At 41.3% G+C, this 16,704-nt stretch overlaps 1 protein-coding gene across 1 annotated transcript in view; it reads right to left on the bottom strand.

Moving 5' to 3' along the window:
• Positions 1-16,704, bottom strand: part of LOC122555633 (scavenger receptor cysteine-rich type 1 protein M130-like) — a 43,253-nt gene that overhangs the window by 26,056 nt on the left and 493 nt on the right. The gene's annotated exons all lie outside the window — the stretch shown is intronic.

The following is a 16,704-nucleotide window of genomic DNA, read 5'->3' on the forward strand; positions in this document are numbered from 1 at the left end:
ATGAGATTTGCTTTTCCATTTATGAATGTGGTAAGAAATTTGATGTGAAGGAGTACTCAAAAACTCGAGAGCTGGTCCTGCCAATGATTATTAGTTCCCCTCTATTTGAATACACAGAATAACACAAGTGTTGTGGCGTAGAAGGAGCCCATTCATCCTGTTGCCTCTTCATAAGATCTCCAAGTGAACGTCATATCTGAGTGGAATTCTGTTGCCTGTTTCACATAACTTTGTACATTATTTCCATTTAAATAATCATCAATAGTTCGTTTGAATTCATCAATTGAACATGTGTCCATTGCATTTCCAGATCCAAAGTACGCATGTGAAAAAGATTTTTCTCTCATCACACTTGCTTTATTCTTGATTAGAACATTCTTGATCCTTTTATGTTGGGGAAGTGTTTTTTGTTATCTAACCTGTCTCATGATTCTGAAACATTTTTCAAATCTCCTGTGAGTCTTTCACACCCCCAACACAAGTACAAATATCTCCAATCTCTCATCACCATGGATGTTTCGGATTCCTGGAACCATTGTTGTGAATTGTTTCTGCACTCGCTCCAATACGTTTATATCCTTTCTGTAGTTTGGCACCCAGAACTAGATACAAAATCCAATTGAGGTAACCAAGTGTCTTATATATGTTCAGAATCACCTCTTTGTTCTTGTACTCTGTGCCTAGGATACTGTTTGTTTCATAAACAGCTCTATCTACCTATAAAGCCCCTTTGAACGATCTGTGCACATACACATTAAGGTTCCTCTGGTATTTCACTCCCTTTAGAATTCTATCACATTGTTTCTAACATCTGTCCATATTCTTCCAACCAAAATACATCATCTGCCATTACTTTGCACTGAATTTCATTGACCACTATTCATTCGCCACAAAGTATGCCTGAATGTTTGAAGTTCTATGTTGTTCTCTGCACAGGTTAGAAAACTTTTGTGTCATCTGCAAACTTTGAAATTGTCTTCTACACAGTAATATCAAGATTATTAATCGATATAATTAAAAAACCAAGAGTTCCAATAACAATTTCTGGGAAACTCTGCTACAAATGGGCTTCCAGACAAAAACAAAATTGACCATGATCTCTATTTCCTATCATTTGTTTTGTTGCTGTCTCTTTTATTCCAAGAGTTCTTATTTTTGTCACATATCTGGTGTGCAGAATTTATAGATTGGCTTCTGGAAATGTGTTTTGAGAAGATTTGTAGCTCAGATTGAGGTTCTGGATGTAGGTTTGCTCGCAGAGCTGGAGGGTTCATTTCCAGATGTTTTGTCACCCTACTAGGTAACATCTTCAGTGGGACTCTGGGCAAAGTACTATTGATAATTTCTGCTTTCTATTTATATGTTTGGGTTTCTTTGGGTTGGTGAGATCATTTCCTGTGGTTACATCATTTCCTGTGGTGACATCATATCATGTGGTGATGTCATTTCCTGTTCTTTTTCTAAGGGCGTGGTAAATGGGATCCAAGTCAATGTGTTTGTGAATAGAGATCCAGTTGGAATGCCATGCTTCTAGGAATTGTCATGCGTGTCTCTTTTGGCTTGTCCGAGGATGGATGTGTTGTCCCAATCGCAGTGGTGCCCTTCCTCATCTCTATGTAAGGGTACGAGTGAGAGATGGTCATGTCGGTTTGTGACTAGTTGATGTTCATGTATCCTGGTGGCTAGTTATCTACCTGTTTGTCCAATGTAGTGTTTGTTACAGTCCTTGCATGATATTTTGTAAATAACATTAGTGCAAAACTAATGTTATTTACAAAATACTGTGCAAGGACAGTAACAAACAAATGGTTTGTGAATGGTTCATAAAATGTTACATTCTAACACTAGTCACATTCTAACCTTTCCCTCACTGCTTCAAGAACAAGGAATTGATTCTGTAGCACTGCACTGAAATGATATGAAATGATTTACTCATTAGGAGCTAACCACGGTGGCACAGGTTAGCACTGCTGCCTCACAGCGCCAGTGACCCGGGTTCAATTCCCGCCTCAGGCGACTGACTGTGTGGAGTTTGCACGCTCTCCCCGTGTCTGCATGGGTTTCCTCCGGGTGCTCCGGTTTCCTCCCACAGTCCAAAGATGTGCAGGTCAGGTGAATTGGCCATGCTCAGTTGCCCGTAGTGTTAGGTAAGAGGTAAATGTAGGGGAATGGGTGGGTTGCGCTTCGGCGGGGCGGTGTGGACTTATTGGGCCGAAGGGCCTGTTTCCACACTGTATGTAATCTAATCTAGTACTCTTCTCTATTATTCTTTCTTGACATCAGCCATCATTCCAAGTTATTTTGAGACCCTGCCAAAAGCATTACCAAACCATTCTCCAAGGAACTCGACCTAGCAATAGATGGGTGCAATGTTTCTGGTTTCTACAGATGACACCTTCCGCAGAGTCAGTCACAGTTCTGTCAGAAACGGTAACGCCCCCCTCCTGCATCCTCCCTTCTCCATCTTTCAAGTCATGCATTGATATGCCTTATCACCCTTTTTTCTACTCTCATTTGAATGTGACACGGAATAAGTCAGACATTACTAAATTTGAAGTCCTGCTTGCAAATTTTCTAACTTCTTCCAAAGTTCTCATTAAAGGTCCACTTCCACCTTGCTGCTCATGTTTTGCGAAACACAATACCTAATATTTTCACCTTCTCCGAAAAAAAACTTTCCTGCAATCTGATCTAGGATATTGTTGACCCTGGCAGCAGGAAGACAATATATTACGGAGTCACTTCTATTGACATAGAAATGCCTGTATATTCCTCTGTCTAACCAATTCTCACTAATTACTTCCTGTTCCTCCCACCCTGTACAATGCCGTGGCTCTGACCGCACGCTATTGAGCAACTAGCGCCCTCATCAGCTTCAAAAACGAAAAGCCGATTTGTGAGCAGGGCCTCGGGAGACGCCTGATTTATATTTCTGTTTCTCTTGGACTACCTCAAAGGTCACGAAATGTATAATGCAAAGAACTGTCCACCTTGCGGGTGTGTTACCGCGACTGCAACCTCACCTTTTTGTATTTCACCGAAAATGTTATCACACATAAGCTTTTTTTCCATCACCTAATCACCTTTATTTTATTTCCATCTGTTAACCGCCACCAGTAAATTACTTATGTTTTCCAATTAACTATTTAATGTGTAAGGCCTGTTATTGGCCATCAAAGGTGAGAAAGAGAAGAGGATTGGGGGGAGGAATCAAAATGGATTTGGAAGGAGGCAATCTCAAATTTTTAAAATGTATATTTTCCCAATCGACTTGTTCGGAGACTTGTTCAAAAACGAAAAGCCGATTTGTGAGCAGGGCCTCGGGAGACGCCTGATTTATATTTCTGTTTCTCATGCCCCTGATATGTCAGAATTGGGACATAGAAACTACCACTGCATCACAAAAAGGGCCCGAGTACAGATTTTCAATGCAGGATTCAAGTTTCTGCAGATGGCAGCACTTCTTGCACTATGGTCATCTTAAAAACCAGTAGGGTCCATGACTTCGCGTTCATTTTGTTCTGGACTGAGCTGGATTACTTGGTATTAATTTTCTTTCATTTATGTTAACTTTAGTCTCGGTTACGTGTTATTACATTTGCCTTGGCTTTTCCTTATTCATAGAATTCCTCATCTTGAACCCCTTTCAAAGGGCGGCGCAGTGGTTCGCACTGCTGCCTCACGGCGCCAGGAACCTGCGTTGAAGTGCAGCGAGTTCACCCCGCTCTGCAAACATCACCCACTCGCTCAAAGACCCCTGTATCACAACTTTGTATTCTCAGTGCTAAAATCGGTCATTGATGTGCAAATATGTGAAAAAAGATGGCTCTACCGTGATCGCATTTCATTTCATTTTCCTCCTCTCAGCTCAAATGCAGAATACATTCATAAAATGTGGACACTGGTTGCAGCAAATGCACCATCTCGCTCACGGTCTCTTTGAAACGCAAAATACGAAATTCTGGAATTCCTTTCTAGGGTTCATAGTGAACACATTAAATATTGAAGGAGCGTGAGCACTTTCTGGTATTATTGTATTGTTTTGACATCAGTGTATTGATTAGAAAAACAAATTGCAGATTTGAGACTGCTCTTTAGATTCCAATGTAAATAGCATATTAGCAAGAAGATGAAAGAAATTCATCCAGGCTTCCTATGAGGGTACACCAGACAGATCACAAATACGCAGGACATGTTGTCATTGAGAATTAGGAAAGGGTTATTTAAGCGAACTGTGACAGGCTTTTGGACCACACCGAAGGACAGACACACGGGTGCGGTGTCACCAGCATCCCAACTGTTCACATAAAAAAACCCTCATTCATAATATTCGTAGAAGAGACAGAGATTACACCAAATTCTCACGGAATGTAAAGAACCACAGCAAAGGTTCTTTGGGCTTCTAATCGGTAGAGTTCCAAAACTCGATGAATGGTACATGTCAGTCACATTGCCTTTTATAAACCAGAAAATAATCTCTCTTTGCAAAATAACGTCAGGTATATTTTCTATCATTGTGAAGTTTATGTGTGGCAATCTGCATATATCTGAGCATCATACGGGAAACTTCAAAGCTGCATACACGATGTAATTAACTATTTTAGTTTTCCAACCGAATAGTTTGAATCTTAATGGATAAGGGCTGGCTCTAATAATAAATGTTGTTTGACACTGCATTTTATTATGATACTTCTGCAATGTGATCACACAGAAACTGGAGTCTGTCATGCGTCTCTGATAATCGTCAGCGTTTACAATTATAAACATGTTGATTTATCGTCCTAAATCTTGGTTAAATCTAACACGGTGTGTAAAGGTATGGTTAGGTAAAGATAAGGGTTAAAGGTGTAGGCCATCTCAGTTGGATGAACGACAGGTATCATTATGTGGGTCCTGCGTTCTCAACGTCGCCCCTTGCCTGAGGCGTGGTGACCCTCAGGTTAGACTCTGAATACGTGCGTCAGGAGCTCACTATGATTTAATGAGAGGATATGTTTCAGGAGGCCGAAGAAGAAGCACTAAGAATAAAATTATTGCTTGATGGCTAATGTATATCGAAACAACAAATTCAATTTAAGATTAAGCCGTCCGCATACCTGAATATCGAGTGCTTGCTTAAGGAATGAGTTGGGTGATGTATGTCTTGTCAGCAGTAATTGTAAAATCAGTATAAACGATCCGTTCTTTTTCCAGTACGTGGTACTTTTGCACTTAGCTCTAAACATTGGAAAAGTTTACCTTTTGCATTCGGTGTATCAACTGTAGCATTTTGACTGGAAGGTTGTACCGTGGATCGAAATGTCGAGGCTGAAATGTAAGATATAGATAGTGAAAATGCACTTTGTTAAATAGCTAATAGTTTCCCAAGTCCTAAAAATGATTAAATGTTCTGTATACGCAATAAAATTGTAGAATGTTAGAATGTGGGAGAGTATTCTGTTGATTGAGTCTGCGTTCGAACTTTATGAGTTACTCAGTTAGTACTACTCTATCGCATTTTTGCATCTAGATCGAAATCTGAAGTAGATATCATAACCTCCCGCCATAATGTCAGCGAGGCCCGTGCTAAACTGTAAATAATTACTTAAACTGGAGTGTCCTTTGCGGCCTCGCTAGTCAGTTATAGACAGAGGGCTGTGAGTCCGCAGGAATTCTAGGACTGCGCAAATAAAGGCGATCCGAACACATTCCTTCCAAAACACAACTTATCACATCGAACCAAGTCAGGAAGTTAAATATACATTTATTTTCAAAATCGTAACTGGTAATTTTTTCTGCTGTCCAGAATAAGTCTTGTCATTTTAACAATATGACACCTTATGGTTACAACACCACGGTAATTTGTAAGCAATCCCTATTTTTTTTCAATGCCAATAAACAAATAGAAATACTGTCAAGTTTTCAATAGATGGCGTGGTAGGATTCTCGGGCTATATGTATTCTCAATTTAGTGTGGCACGTAGGAAATTAACTGTTTGCTTCAGAATCAATCAACTTGAATATCTTTCAAGTCCAAAACCAACCTCATAAATATTTTGTTTTGATTGTCCTCCCTGAACCTATTTAAAGGTCCATAATCTGCTCTCCACAATGATATCAGGAAAGTTGCGTCTCAGATTGGATTTATCTCGAACCGAAAGTTGTGAGAATAAACCTGTTTGGATTTGATATCTATGGTGTGATGCTCAAGTACAGCCACACAATATCTAGCGCCGAACAAAAAATAAAACCGAGAGAACTGCGGATGCTGGAAACCTGAAGAAGATTCTGAAGAAGGGTCTCTGGACCGAAACATTAATTCTGATTTCTCTCCACAGATGCTGCCAGAGCTGATAAGTTTTTCCAGCAATTTATGTTTTGGTTTCCAATATCTAGCGCCGTCGGGCGAAGTGTTAGCTTTTATAGCCCAGTAGAAAAAACGGTCGAGAGGATTTTAATCCTTTTAGGTTTTCCTTATCTATCTAAACTAACGGTAAAGAAAACAGCAGGGATCCAGTTGGATTGTTGCCAAACGCACTGATTGTCTGCAGCAACAGATTTCCCTAATACAATTTCACTAAACCTCTACTTACTGTGCAGGCTACAGAGTTGTTTTTTTTTTAATTATATTTTATACGTTATCTCTCTCGCCCGCACATATTACACCAGGTGTACCTGTTCTCCGTTGTATCTGTAACTGTTTCACTTACTTTCCCTCAAGTTATTTGCCTCCACTTCTGGTTAGTTTCCACTCTCTCTGTTTAAAGCAAATTCTTTTATGGCTACTCACAGTGTGGCTTTATTTTTTCCAGCAGGGCATTTTTTTTATAGAATCTGTTCGGATTTGGGGATGAATTTTAAACATTTCATGGCTTCTAATAATCACGGTGGCTCTGTGTTTAGCACTGCTGCCTAACAGCGCCATCGACCTAGGTTCGCTTCCAGCCTTAGGCGACTCCCTGTGTGGAGCTTTACACATTCTCTCTGTGTCTGCATGGGTTCCTCCCACAATCCAACGATGCGCAGGTTAGGTGAATTGGTCGTGCTAAATTGCCCATAGTGTTCAGGGATGTGTAGCCTAGCTGCATTATTCAGGGGTAATTGTAGAATAATGGAGTAGGGAATTGGTCTGGGCGGGTTACTCTTCAGAGGGTTGGTGTGGACTTGTTGAGCCAAAGATCCTGTTTCCACACTGTAGGGATTCTATGGGCGGCACGGTGACTCAGTGGTTAGCACTGCTGCCTCACAGCACCAGGGTCCCAGATTCGATTCCAACCTTCACACTGTGTGGAGTTTGCACATACTCCCTGAGTCTGCGTGGGTTTCCTCCGGATACTCCGGTTTCTTCCCACAGTCATAAAGATGTGCAGGTCAGTTGAATTGGCCATGCTAAATTGCCTAGGTAAAAACAATGGTGCTCCGGTTTCTTCCCACAATCCAAATATGTGCAGGTTAGGTGAATGGGCCTGAGTGGGTTGCTCTTCGACGGGTCGGTGTGGACTTGTTGGGCCGAAGGGCCTGTTTCCACACTGTTAGTAATGTAATCTAATACCACACAGATATACAAAGTTCCCTCGCTCTGTGTTAGAGGAGTTTCTGATTTCATGGATTCCCTGCAGTACAGAAAGAGGCTATTCTGCCCAATCAATTCTCCGACCCCCGAGCATCCCACCCAGTTCTCTTCAGTTCGCATTAATCATGGTCGATCTATCGAACCTGCACATTGTTGGACTGTGGGAGGAAACCGGAGCACCCAGCAAAAACCCATGTAGACATGGTTGAACATATGAACTGGACATTGGTGCTGAACCTGGGTCCCTGGGAGGCTGCAGTGCTGACCATTGTGCCAACGTGCCCCCTAGATTTCTTGGACAGATTCCTTTAATATAAAGCTATTCGATGCATTAAATCTGCTTTGAAGAGCATTCAGTTGGTCCCAGTCTGACACTGACACCCTTTCCCACATCTCACAGTTTTCTCTTTCAAGCACTCACCTCACACTCTTCGTAAATTGCTATTCAGCGTGTCTTTGTGCTTCGCTCGATCATGATTCCAGTTAAAGATTAGATTCCCTGCAGTGTGGAAAAAGGCCCTTCGGCCCAACAAGTCCACACCGACCCTCCGAAGAGGAACCCACCCAGGCCAATTCACCTAATCTGCACTGAGGGAGGAAACCCACGCAGACACGGGGAGAATGTGCAAACTCCATACAAACAGTTGCCCGAGTCGGGATTTGAACCTCGGTCTCTGGCGCTGTGAGGCAGCAGTGGGAACCACTCTGCCACTGTGCCGCCCTCAAACGCGTGCTCAAAGATTTAAAAAAGCATCTCGAAGTAGGAAAAGGGGCAAAGGCCCCGTCAAGTCTCAAATTCACTCCAAATGTCATCGTAATTACCGTGATCGCGTGCTGAATGCCCCTTTCGACTTCGCTTTTTTTGTGTCCTTTCAAGTGACCGAAAACAGACAGTTGGCTCCGAGACTGAATGGAATAAGTATTGAGTTACGAAGCAATTTGAAACTATGAAATTTGCAGGCGAAGTTACATCGTACGGGATATTGTGTTCCTTTGGAAATGATGGTATGTGACGGTCCACCTATCTGATGTCCTCTGGTACTCTACTTTAAAGATCGAAAATACACCGCCAGTCTATTTTCCTGGAACATTGTAGTCTGTGGAACACGGTCCCTTCCATGCGTCCTACGCCCTTATCTGAACCCGCACGCCCCATGAATGCTCTTGCTTTTCAATTCCATAATGGTCATTGCTCTTTGCACAAATTGAAGATCAAAACAAAATTGGTAAAAGTTGACAAACTGCAACAGCTTAGAAGGTCATGAGAGATAATAGGAGAAATATTCGACCCAGTGACTTTGCTCCGTAACAAGAGTATGGCTGAACAAATAATCCTCAATTTCACTTTCCTGACATTTTCTATGTCATAATTACAGAGACGTACAGCAGGGGAACAGACCCTTGTGTCCAACTCGTCCATTCCGACCATGTATTTTAAATTAATCTAATTCCATTTGCCAGCAATTCGCCCATATCCTTCTAAACCCTTCCTATTCATGTGCCCATCCAGATGCCTTTTAAACGTTGTCATTGTACCAGCCTCCACCAGTTCCTCTGACAGCTCATTTCAAACACGCACCAACCTCTGCGTGAAAAAGTTGTCCCTTAGGTCCCTTTTATATCTTTCCCCTCTCAGCCTAAACCTATGCCCTCTAATTCTGGACTCCCCTCCCTTTGTCTATTTATCCTATCCATGCCCCTTTATAAGGTCACCGCTCAGCTTCCGACGCTCCAGAGAAAACAGCCCTAGCCTATTCAGCCTCTCTCGAAAGCTTAATTACTCCAATCCTGGCAACATTCTTGTACATGTTTTCTGAACCTTTTCATGTTTACCAACAGCCCTCCGACAGAAGGGAGACCAGAATTGCATACATTGTTCCAAAAGTGGTGTAACTAATGTCCTGTACAGCCGCATCTGCAAAGTTAGCGATAGTACATTAACTCCAGCATCCACGTCTTTGTTAATTGTCCCTCCTGCACTATCTCTGTGCCACTACACTTGGTCCTGAAAATACCTGCCTTTGTCCAGGCCTTCTGTTTTTTGTTAGTTTTTTTTTTCTTTTTATTCTGATATATTACCCCCAAACCATGGGTCTTATCCTATTAGGATGTGTGATCCCTTGTTGAACATCTCTTGGAAAGCCAAATATATTTTGTTTGCTGGTTCCCCGTCATCTATCCTGCTTTTTATCTCCTCAGCGAATTATGGTAAATTTGTCCGACATTATTTCTACTTCACGAAACCATTTGAATCTGTTTGATTCGGTTATGTATTTATACACACATTACCTGTTTCTGTAATAGCCTGGAATGTTATCCCAATGACAGATGTTAAGCTATCTGGCCTAGAATTCCCAGTTCTGGTTTCCCTTTTTGAATGAGGGTGTTGCAGAAATAAATTTCCAATCATTTTAGGACTTTTTTCAGATTCCAGGCAGTATTGGAATATTACTACCAGTGCATTCATAGTCTTGGTCGGTACTTAATTTAATGTCTAGCCTGCAATCTATCAAGTCCAGGGATCTATCCACCTTCACACTCATTCGTGTCGCTCGTACTTTTTCTCGAGTGATAGCTGTTGTGTTTATTTCCTCCCGCAATCTTTTGCCCCTTGATTATTTCATACTTTTGGAAAGTCTACTAATATCCTCAATAGTGAAGGCTGACTCAAAAAAAAAGTTTAGTCCCTCTGCCATGTCCTGCTTCCCCGTGAAAGGGATTTATGTTCACCTTGGCGTTTTTTAAAAAAATATGCATACAGAAAAAGTTCTTACTACACTTTTTAAAATAACTTGGCTGCTGTCAAATTCCCGCGGATCCATAAACCAACGTGACGCTCTCGTCCCAGACATTAAAAGGCAATGAGAAACATCTGACAGAAACTCGCGGCAGACAAAACTATAAAATATTCCCAGCGGAATCGTCGCAATATTCGATTCATCCAAATTATTGAACGTATTGTGCTGCTTAAAGTCTCATTATCGAAGGAAAACTGAACGGAGCGAATATTAATTACTTCATGAGTTAAATATATCACTGTGTTTTAACTTTAACAAGTTTCTTGTTTGTTGCCGTCAATACAGATTAATAAAATGTAATAATATTTACAAGTGGAGGTTTCTTTCAAACCCATGAGACTAAAACGAGAAATCTTGTCATCTTTCAAATCGGTTTTTACCGATATCTATTTCTCGTATACTCTGTGGCTTGCATTAATAAATTAAAAACCAAATTGACGTCATAAAACTGCAGTCACAATAGCATGGAAAAACGTTATTTTTTGCTGTTCATTTATTCTCTGTATCAGTGAAGAATCACTAAATGAGAGTCCCCTAACGTTTAATTGATTTAATCACCTGGCTGGAATCTCAATTTACAATATAATTATAAATATGGTTAGTAAACTCTCAGCACGTTCAGCCAGCAGAGCGGAATTGCGGTTTGATTAAGACATTGATTGAAGTGTCTTAATCCTATCTCAGATGAAGAGTTTCTGGAAGCTTTTCGCGCGATCAGTGCAGGAAATTCGCAACCATCAAAACCCCTTATTGCGGAAATATATAATGTTAAACTTGGATGGCATCTCTCTGTCCGTCTCTGTCTTGGGAATTTTGGGAATTTTCAAATATCCACCGTTAAATTGAACCATATTTTAACAAATGAGGACGGGTTGTATGCGAATGATTGGAATGCATGAAGGGCTTATTGGATGAAGGGCTTTTTGCCCGAAACGTCGATTTTCTTCTCCTGGGATGCTGCCTGACTTGCTGTGCTTTTCCAGCACCACTCTCATCCAGACTCTGGTTTCCAGCATCTGCAATCCTTGTTTTTAACCTATGCATCAAACCACGCCGAGATAAAGCACCATTTCCAGATTTCGGGACAGTGTTATTGTGATCTACTTACCCAAAGAAACGTGTAGAATCAGCACGAATATCCCCAGGTGCTGCATTTCACGGCAAGAGTACTCCAGAGACACGAAGAAACATCTGATCAAAGAACAGCAAACAGCTGCAGCTCAACTCGGTGAGACGTTCGTGTGGCTCTCGCCTGGCAGCCGTTCTACTTATCCAGAGGAAATTGGTTATTCATTCCACTTCCTCAGTTTCTGTTTCAGCGAGGGTACTGGAATTGATGCACGAATTGACTATGTCTTTAACCAAATTAGGCAAAACGATAGCAATGGGCGTGGATTGGGGATGGGGGTGGGGAGGAGAGGAGGTGTATAGGTGAGCTCGAAATAATCCGACAGTTTTCGGACCACGATTCAAATTTGAAAACCATCGGAGGATTAGATATAATTATGTTCATTAACGGTCTCTTCAATGTTCTAGGATTCATACAAAGTTACGTAGAACATGGCGAAGAATTAAATCAATCACCTCCATTCTATGAAGGACGTTTGCGCCTAGCCAGAGAAAGAGAAGGTCATGCTGAGATGCATATTATGTTCCATCCCATGGTCCTGTCAGGTACAATCATTTATGAGAAAGAAAGAAAGAAAAGATGTACAGTTTACTATTTGTGAAAAGTACAAAAAAAGAGGTAATTTCTCAAAGGGGAATGACTGGTGGGGTCCAGAAAGCTGTCGTTTAATATGCGTATTGATACAACTAAGTCTGTCTTGTTTAATTTACATTTTAAGATCTGCTCAGAAATTGCGGCCTCAGCAAGTTCTTTGGAATCCGATTATCCGCTGGTACAACTGTTTCGATAAAACCAACTAGACAGATTTAAACAATGTGGCAAAGCAGGAATCAACCAGGTGTTAACCATGTTATTTCCAAATCCGAATAATTCAGCCGTCAGGCGCACGAGTTTCAGTCTCACCTGTCTCGAAAGCATGTCCTAAGATGTTATGATCGGCGCATAAGGGATATATGTTTAAGGATCCGCCAGATTTCAGTTTGACTGAATTTCCGTAATGGAATTTGAGGCATAACATCGAACATTGCAAGAACTCACTGCAAAAATATATGTTTTGCATTTGCATCGGATTCTTTGCCACCTTTTTCAAGTGTTAGCGCTGCCGAATATGCCTTGAAGAGGTGAGGGCAGTGTACCTTGGTGGATGGAACACACATCCGTAACTGTGTATCAGTGATCCACGGCAGATAATGGCAGATAAAGGTAATGGTGGATTGTCAATCAAAAAAAGTTAATTTAAATTTGTTGTTTTGGAACTCTAGACTGTGGACGCAAGAGGAGGATATTCCGTGATTACTTCACATTCTTTAGCGACAGCGAACAGGCTTTGAGGACAATTACTTGCTCCTTGTTTTGCAGTCTCTAACTTGTTCCAACAGTGTCAGTAGAGTTAAGTTTCTTAATGGTAACATGCTGTTTGTTCATCGTGAAAAATTCAGCGATAGTTTTCATCGTGAAAAATTCAGCGATAGTTATGTCCTTGAATATCAAAGAGGGATAGTATAATTTTTCGACAAATTCGTTGCTGTGCGAGATGATTCTTGTCAGGTATTTGTGCAGCTGAAAGGTTGAGTGTTGCTCAAAGTTTCCTGCTTACAAAATATATTGAACTGTTTGAGCAGTATGATGTGAATTTAACACGATTAAATCAGTGAACGCGCACCACAGTCTGATGTAGAGAAGATCATTTTTGTCGCAGCTGAAGAATGTATAGCCTGATACACCGGAAGGAACTCTTGCAGCGATATTGAAACAACGATCGTTAGCCTTCAATTATACCAGCCGCCTTAATTTGGCTCGGTGTGGCTTCAAATTGCACAGAGCTTTTCTGCAATTCCAACAAACTTCAATTCTATTAGGATTCATTGATGGAGGCAGATTTGGATATGGCCCTGATGTCACGGCTAGTCTCATTTATTCTACCATGTTTACACATATTGTTACAGTTCTGGTCTCCCTGCTATATGAATGATATTATTAAATAGGAGAGGGTTCAGAAAAGTTTTATAATGATGTTGCCTGAGCTGGAGGGTTTGAGTTGTAAGGAGACGCTGAATAGGATGGGCCTTCTTACACTTACGAAGTATAAGGGGTGACTTTAAAGAAGTTTATAAAATCATGAGGGCATACATAAAGTGAATAGCAAAGTTTTTTGCCTAAGGTGGAGGAATTGAAAATTAGAGGGCATATTTTTTAAAGTTAGAGGAGAAAGATTTAAAAGGGACCCGGGGGCAACATCTTCACACAGAGAGCGGTTGGTATGTGGAATGAACTACCAGACGAAGTGTTAGATGCAGGGCCACTTAGAGCATTCAAAAGACATTTGGACCGGTACATGAATAGGAAAAGTTTAGAGGGCAATGGCAAACGCAGGCAAGTGGGACTAGTTTAGTTTGGGAAACTTGGTTGGCATGGACGACTTGAACCGAAGGATTGGGGGTTTCATGCTGTATGACTTGATGACTCTAAGTGTGAAGCCCAAACGTTTACCAGATCCCAGGTGGCGCATTGGTGACTCGTTTATTGATTTATTCATAAATCAAGGTAGATTGATCGGAAGAGAATTGATCAAATGGAATTATTCTTCCTCTTTGTGCATGAGTGTGGCAGGACATACCTCGGCAGGTGATGCTGGTGCAAATATCCTCAACAGAACATCGGGGGCTTATTAACCTCTCTGTCTGAGACAGAAATATATTTCCACTTTCTCTCTTGGACATTAGTATTGTCGTTTTAGGTGTCAGTAGTCCTTCATGTATTCAACACAGTCTTCTGCTGTATTATGATATTAAGATTACTGTAGCTCTTTTGTCTGACCTTTAATACGAAATTTTCAGGCCAGAAGGCTCGAACTGTCGATGTTTTTTTTTCAGTTTCTGGGGAATCTGCATAATCCGCACTGTTGCCCTTCCCTTTTCTTTCACGTGGACCTTGTCATTTTGGTTTATTTCCAAATTACAGACTTTAGTACCTTCATACTTGAATGAAGCCGTGGTATTTCCTTCACTGTATACTTCTAATTGTGTTAATTATGATCAACAAGATTTTTCCCAGTAAACATGCTTCACAGATGAAATCGATCCACAGGTTATTGATCTAATTTTCTTCTTTCTTCAGTGGGAAACAACACACCAAGCAAGAAATGCCTCTCATAAACATCGCAGAATATAACTTCTTTCGCATCTCAATATTCCAGTCTGATATATAGATCCACTATAGTCATCTATTGCCACTCCTATCTGGTTCTTGATGTTTAGTCATGGTTGCATAAACCTCGCTCCTCCATCACCTTCGTCTCATTTGGTGATCTGTATAGGTTATCATAGTAGCTAAGTAATCCCACTTTTATTCTTTAATTCCAGTTAGTTGGACTATATTTTTGGTCTCTCAGCTAAATGTTCCCTCTCCTGTCATATAGTGGCTTGTTTCACAACTATTTTCAGTGTAACAAAATTTCCACTTCCACATTTGAACTGAGAGCGTTGCAGGATGGAAAATTAATGTCCACACTTTACCTGTTTGAAACCTCTGCTACAGAAACTAGTTAATAGTCTGAAACATTCTCATATATTTACCGGACACTCACCTATTGGCCAAACTCAACGAAGGAAATTACATTCGCCCCAATCATCGTCCATCAGTCATTTCCTACACGATGCGTTTTGAAACCCTCCTTCTATTGGCGCATTATACTGTATTTCCTCTTCCAGTCCACCCTGCGACTCCCTTCCCCTTAACTAACATCTCATGCCAGTGCCCACATGTCTGATAAATTATGTTATAGTCCTCCCATTCAGTAAGGACATTAAAGTCAACATAGTTATAGTGTGGCACGTGCACATTAAAAGTCCCTCCAAGTTCCAAAATTGATCTTGTGAGTTAGGGCCGCCCTCCGCTTTTTGTGCAGCCAGGTGTTAAACTATTATAACACATCATTCTTATGCACCCCTGTGCCTATAATTGGACTATCCAGGGACTTTAGCCTTCAAAGTTCTTGCTTTTGATTTTCCCTCCTCGTTTCTGAATCATTAGTTGTAAGATTTCAATCGTTACCTTTTCTCTCCAATTGGGCCTTCGATAATCCACATGCAGAACTCCCTCAGAGACATATTTTAACCCGGTTCTTAGTGAGACATTGCATGACGAAGGGTTGATGACTACTGCAACGCTGCAGCAGTCCAAGATTCGTCAACCTAATTTGTCTTCCATGTCTGACATAGGTTTGGAAAGTTCAAGCGCTGACTGTCCCCTATCCTCCTAAACTAACGAGCTACAGTGTGACCATCGCCTGGGATGTAGTGTCTCCGAATTCACATGAAGCCCTCAGAGTATCAATGACTTGAGATACTGCTCAAATTAAAATAAAATGCTTTCGGAACTGTAGTTCGAGGGAGCGTAGACAATTTTGGAATTACTTTGTTCAGATCACCAGCGTATCCTAGAGTTTTAGCATCATACAAGAATTGCCGACATAGAACCTGGCTGTATAATGACTTTTAAAAACAAATCTTTAGTTCGAACTTGTTGCACTGGTTGCTCTTATATTTAGAGTTTGTGGTTTAGTGTTTTGGTTTTTCAGCACATGTGTGGTTCTAAAACGACTGTGAGTTGGGAAATTGCCATTGGTTTATGCTATCGAGCTTTCCCCAAATGATCTGAACTGCTTGAATAGCTGTTGCCACTAGCAATTGCTTATCTACCTTTGCACAATCAAGCGCTAAAATCTTTCTGAAGTGATGTTTGCAGCAGCAATACTAGGTCGGATGAAGCAGCCTGCAGAACATTGGATTAACTTAATGTACAAAGTGCAAACTTATTCTTTTCCCCTTGGTTTTCAATAGCCTGTGGGTGCGGTGGCACACTGGTTAGCGCTGCTGCCTCACGGTACCAGGGACACGGCTTCGATTCCCACCTTGGTCGACTATCTGTGCGGCGTTTGCACATTCTCCCTTTGTGTGCGTCAATTTCCTCCGGTTTTCTCCCACAATCCAAAGACCTGCAGGTCAGATGAATTGGCCATGCTAAGTTGCCCACAGTGTTTGCTGCATTAGTCAGGGGTTGGAATGGGTCTGGGTGGGTTACACTTCGGAGGGTCGCTGTGGGCTTGTTGGGCCGAAGGGCCTGTTTCCATATTGTAGGGAATCTAATCTCCTCCGATAAACAAGAAAGACTTTAAATCTCCCCAACAAAACCATGAAGAATCTCACTTTACAGGAATAAGGGAC

Source organism: Chiloscyllium plagiosum, unplaced genomic scaffold (genome assembly GCF_037043375.1).
Source record: "Chiloscyllium plagiosum isolate Xiang-an unplaced genomic scaffold, Cpla_swu_hap1 HiC_scaffold_13, whole genome shotgun sequence".
In the NCBI taxonomy this organism is placed as follows: Eukaryota; Metazoa; Chordata; class Chondrichthyes; order Orectolobiformes; family Hemiscylliidae; genus Chiloscyllium; species Chiloscyllium plagiosum.